This window comes from Bos indicus x Bos taurus, chromosome 4 (assembly GCF_003369695.1).
Source record: "Bos indicus x Bos taurus breed Angus x Brahman F1 hybrid chromosome 4, Bos_hybrid_MaternalHap_v2.0, whole genome shotgun sequence".
Taxonomy (NCBI): Eukaryota; Metazoa; Chordata; class Mammalia; order Artiodactyla; family Bovidae; genus Bos; species Bos indicus x Bos taurus.
In genome coordinates, this window is record NC_040079.1 from 114007321 (window position 1) to 114013320 (window position 6000).

The window sequence follows — 6000 nt, forward strand, 5'->3', positions numbered from 1 at the left end:
TATGGGCTACTTGAGAGGCTTGTTGGGTTTATATGATTCCTTAGCTCTCTGGGTCCTCATTTGACTATTCACTTACTGCCTAAACAGAATCGCAGAGGAGGGTTCACACAAAGTACATTGGGTATAAAGCTGGACCATGCGGTTTTGCTAACTTTGGCCTTCAGCTCCCAATTCTCAGGGTCTAGGTCCCTATCTTAAGGGTCCTAGGTGCCTAAGCTTCACCCAATAGCATTTCTGGGTGGGGAGTGTGTGGGATGAGATGGCAGACAGGAAAGTGACCCAACAGCATTCTGTCAGCTTCTGTGGGGTGACTCAAGTTGCTCCAGGGATCCTTGCCCAGCCCTGGAGCCCAGCTTGGCCAAGCCCTTCCAGACTGTGGTGGGCTTCATAGCGCACTACTCCAGGTGCACCTTGCTGCATGCAGACCAGACCTCTGAGGGACCAAGGCTGGGCCAAGGACTCGTCGAGGGTGTCAAAGGTCCGTGGGGTTCACAGTGGCCACTGTGTGACCACGTTCCCTGCCCTGCTGTGCGCGTACTTTTTTCACTTCTTCCCTCTCAGTCTTCTTCATGTTTAGGTCCTCCTCCAACACTGTGGGCAATTTGTATTAACTCTTCAGCTTCCAGAACCATGGCTTGGATCAGAGTCATGGCTTGGATTTATTGGGTGTGTTGTCCTATTTCAGACCTCCTGGAAGAGGGTTCTCTCCTTCTTGTTCTAAACCCATCAATGGTGGTAAAAATGTTCAGCTGGTAGAAATGCCAAACGAAGGAGCACGATTCTGGTCTAAATGCAAGGCATGCACACAGATTAGACTGAGGCACAAATTCAATATTCATTAGCCATGAATAGATCACTCAATTGACAAATATTTGCTAGATTAGGTGTTGGTAAACACAAATATGGCAGGACAAGATTATCTTGTCTTTTAGGATGTGTTTTTTGGCTTTAACCTTCCCATTCCTTTTAACAAATAAAAATCTTGTTAGCATAAAACATGCTATGAGAGAAGATTGATCCTTGACTTACATCATATCAAAAATTTCCTCAAAATGGATCAAACACCTAAATATAAGACCTAAAACTAGAAAAGTGTTAGAAGAAAACATAGAGGCAATGCTTCATGACATTGAACTTGGCAATGATTTCTTGGATTTAACACCAAAATCATAGTCAACAAAAATAAAACTGGGTAAGTTGGACTATGACACTAAAAACTCCTGTAGATCAAAAGACATGATCAACAGAGTGAAAAGGCAACGAATAGAGTAAGGAAAGATATTTGCAAATTACAAGCCTGATGAGGAGTTAATAACCATAATGTATAAATAACTCAGAGCATAACAGAGAAGGATAAATAACTCAATTAAAAATGAAGAAAGGACTTGAGTAGACATTCCTTCACATTAGATAGACAAATGGTCAACAAGAATATGAAAACACTCTCAAGTCACTAACCCTTTGGGAAATACAAATGAAAACCACAATGAGATGTTACCACATATCACTTAGATTACTATCAAAGGAAAAGAAAAGAAAAAAAAGAAAAGAAAATGCCAAGGGTTGGTAAGAGTGTTGAGAAATTAGAACTCTTGCACACAGCTGGTAGAAATGTAAAATGGTGTGGCCACTATGGAAAATAGTATGGAGGTTCCTCAAAAAATTTAAAATATGATTCAGCAATTCCACTTCTGGTATAAATCTGAAAGAACTGAAAAAGGATCTCAGGGAGATATTTGCATGCCCATGTTTTGTCAAGATTATTCAGAATAACAAAAGAGTGGAAGAAACCCAAGTGTCTGCCCAGGGATGAATGGACAATAGAACAAGGTCTGTACATAGAATAAAATATTGTTCAGCTTTAGAAGGAATAAGAAGCAAATTCTGACATGTGCGACAACATGAATGAGCCTTAAGGACATTGTATTCAGTGAAATGAGCTACACACACACACACAAACCCAATACCAAATACTGTGTGATTCCATCATATGAGCTATATAGAGAAGTCTGATCATCAAGACGGAAAGCCAGATGGTGGTTGCCAGGAGCTGGGCGGGGCAGAGGGGAAGGGCAGTATTTTCAAGGGAACAGAGTGCCATTTTTGCAAGATGAAAAACTTCTGGAGATTGCCCAATGATGGGAATGTACTGAACCCAAGCTTCACACTTAAAAATAGGTACATTTTGTTATGTGTATTCTAACACAGTTTAAAAAAAATTCTTATGCTATGAGAAATGGTCAATATTGGCAACAGGAAGCAAGAAGGGAGAAGACTAACAAGAGATGAGTCATCGGATGCTCCAGGGAGCCAGGTCTGGAGGAAGAGCAGCTCTCTCGGTCAGATTGGTGCATATACATTTTGCACCATTCCTTGGGTATATCTTGTGTATTCCTGGTCAACTGAGAGTTAGGTGGTATTCTTTGGTGTTGGTTTATGCCAGGACAGGCTTCCAGACCATTGTGGGCATACAGAGAATAAACATATACCCCACACCTTTAGGTAACTAGGGAGACAGACACGTATCCAATTAGCCAGCATGATAATTTCATCAGTGCTCTTAGGGGCATATAAGCAATGTGTCCTGAAAGCAGCTCCTTTTCCCCTGAGAACATTAGAGAAGCTGTTATAGGGAACGTGAACTTCAGAACAAGACAATGAAGGAAGGTGCCGACTGGGCAACAGCACAGAGATGCTGAAGGGACCACTCCACGTGCTGAAGCAGGCTTTGGAGACCTAGCCGTGAAGTGCCTCAACAGGTAATGAAGACAGGCAGGGCTGGCTGCAGTGGCCGTCTGAGCTGGACAGGCCTGGCCTCCCTGCTGCACCCCACTCCCGCCTCCAGCTGTCCCCAGCACTCCCCTTAGGACGTGCTGTGTGCATCCCTGGAAAATGAGATGCATCTCGGTGTAAACCAGGTTCTTCAGGGCATCCAAATGGAAGAAAATTGAGGCTTCAAACTTGAGTTTTCACTCAAGACTGCAATATTCCAATCCCCCACACCCGTCATTCAGCTATCATGTTAAAGTACCTACTATCTGCCAGCATTTGTGTTAGGTTCTGGGAATGTAACAAAAACCAAAGCACATTCCTCACCCTCAGGAGTGCAGGAGAGAACAGAAGATGGACACACAGAGGTGGCTGGGAAGCCAGGAGAATCTGTGGTTGTTTGCAGAAACTGCACTCCAGTTGGAATGTGCCAGACCAGCACTGCCTTGATGCCTCCATAAACCCAAGGGGTGGTGCTGCCATGAGAAATCCCATTTTACAGATGGGAAAACTGAGGCCTGGAGACATTCAGTAACTCAGGGGAAATGGTGTGAAACCCATAGCAGAGTGGGGGATTGGGACCAACACTCTGTCATCACTGTGGGGCAGGGGCATGGGAATGGGCAGAAAGACAAGCCCAGACCAAGACACGACCAGGCTGGTGGCAGAGATGGTATCTTGCAGATGGGAGGGTGGGAGGTATGGGGCAACTGATGCAGCACCTTGAACGCCAAGTCATTCATTTTTCCATTGTGCCCAGAGATTGGGCAGCTTTCCTCTGGGTTCCACTGGCAATTCTGCTTTTGCTTTAGCCTTAGACTTCATTAAATGAATGTGCTGGCCGTGATAGCCGTGCAATTATATGCCCTGAGCGCCTTCACACATGGCTGGGCTTTATGCCAGCAGATTAACAACCTGGCTGCCACGGTGCCTTCAGCGAGTCCAGCCCAGATCTCTGACCGAATCAGCTTCTGAGGGGTCCAGACCACAGAGCTGGGTCTGGGGGCCTAGTGAGCCCGGGAGGAACCCCTGCAAGACCCTGGTGAGTTCCAGCTCAGAACAGCCACGTGGACCCCAGGCATGCCAGGGGCAAAGGCACAAAGCAAGCACCGGGCCCAGTGGTGCCCATTTGTCAAACTTTCCAGGAAAGGAATCTTGTCAACTTTACCAAGTTCCCCCTCTCTCCAGACACTTCCATCAGAAACGCGTTTTTGTGTATAATAAATTGCTTCTCCCTGGCGGAAAATCATTTCTTGCTGTTATCTCTGCGATCGGTAACTTCTGGTGTCCTTTAATGGACTTGCCCTGATTATATGGCTAGTCATTAAAAGCTTAGTCCCCGGCACAATGGTATCTTATGTAGACTGATCCCTGAGAGCTTTGAGGGGCTCACCAGCCGCGGCCTTAATTTTACTCATTCGTCTTAATTTTTTGTAATCATTTTTTGTAAAGAGGGTATAATGTCAGGCTTGCTTCCCTGCCTCTGACAGATCCAATCTAGCAGATAATTACCATAAGGAAATTGATGCTTTAGAGTGCAGGAGAGGATTTAATTTACTCAGACATCCTACAGTACAATGCATTCCAGAAGATATGAGGATTTAAGTTTTTAAGAAATTAAATTTTACTATTTAACATGATTACTTATGTTGAACATCATTAACTAGCTTTTTTAACTGTTTGAAATAATTACGAGCTCACTTGCTGTGTCTCAAATCCGGAGGCTGCATTAAATATGGGTTAAGGATCCATGAAATGAAAAGAATATCCCGTCCTCTTTTCTTCTCTCCAGTCTTCCAAATTCTGCTCTTCAAAACCCATGGAGGGGGGCCGAGAAGATGCCCTCTTTGAAAAATATATATCCTTTACTGCATGAAGTTTCAGTGCAGACTTTAGTAGAAGTATTATAGTAACGGGTCTGGCCTTGGGCCAGGTTAATGGCATAAAAGTTTGGAAGAAAGAGAACAGCATTCGGGGATGGAGTGACCACAGTTACTCAGGCACTTTGCAGAGCAGGCTGTGTTGTAGACGTGAGCCACTTACAGTATTTCCTGTTTTTCTTTTTTTTTTTTTTTTCTTTTGAGACCTGGAGGAAGAAAAAAGCATCGACAATGCCAAATGCAAGCTCAGGACCACCCGCAAGTCGAGACAAAAAGGCAAGGCGTAAAACCACCTCCTCATAACACAACCTTCCACCCACTGTCGGGAAGCAGCGTCCCAGGCTCTGAGGAGGGGTTTGGGTGGAGAACGGCTTTTCTTTGAGTCTAAACCTTTGTTAACTAGATTCCCAAGAGTTCCTCAATCCTTTCCTAAACGTGAAGTGAAACACTTGACAGGAAATTTCTGGACGAAGCCAGCCCAGAAGTTCCCTTTATCCAGCACCTCTGCTCGATCACATTTCCTCTCAGGAGAAACTTTCAGAGAAGCCCGTCCTGTGCTTGGTCCCAGACAGATACCCTGTGACCGTTTGGGTAACAGCGGGGGATTGCCCAAGGGTCCCAACCAAAAAGTCCCCCAGTGCCTGGGCTGAGGAAGCTGGGGGCCAGCTGACCTCTGCGGTGGTCCTGCTGTAGGGGCTTCTGGGATCCATGCTTGCAGCCCCAGCCATCTTGGCGACATCCTCCTGGGATTTCAGGGAGGGAAGTGTAGGTTTCAGACGCATGCTTGCATGCATGCTAAGTCACTTCAGTTTTATCTGACTCTTTTCAACCCCATGGACTGTAGCCCACCAGGCTCCTCTGTCCATAGGATTCTCTAGGCAAGAATACTGGAGTGGGTAGCCATTCCCTTCTCCAGGGAATCTTCCTGAGCCAGGGATCAAACCCTTGTCTCTTACATCTCCTGCATTGGCAGGTGGGTTCTTTACCACTAGTGCCACCTGGGAAGCATTGACTCCTGGAAATGATGCTTCATTGGGACTGATGAGGCCCCTGAGATGGAGGGCCATTCCATAAACCAGGACCATAAATGCCAAGATTTACAAACCATGTTCATCAGGTACAAGAATGATGCATTCTGTCCTTACCTCTTTCTGCTAATTGCTAAATCATTTGAAACTTTAATTATCATTTTATTTTGGAACATATTTGCATTCTGTGTATGTACTTTTCAGCTATGAGGGACAAAAAAGGAAGCAAAAATGCGGGCAATACAAAATTGTAACTGGATGGTCTCGGTCTGAAACAGTCAAGTGATAAGGGAAGTCTGGGGTCAGATTCCATCTGCCTCATT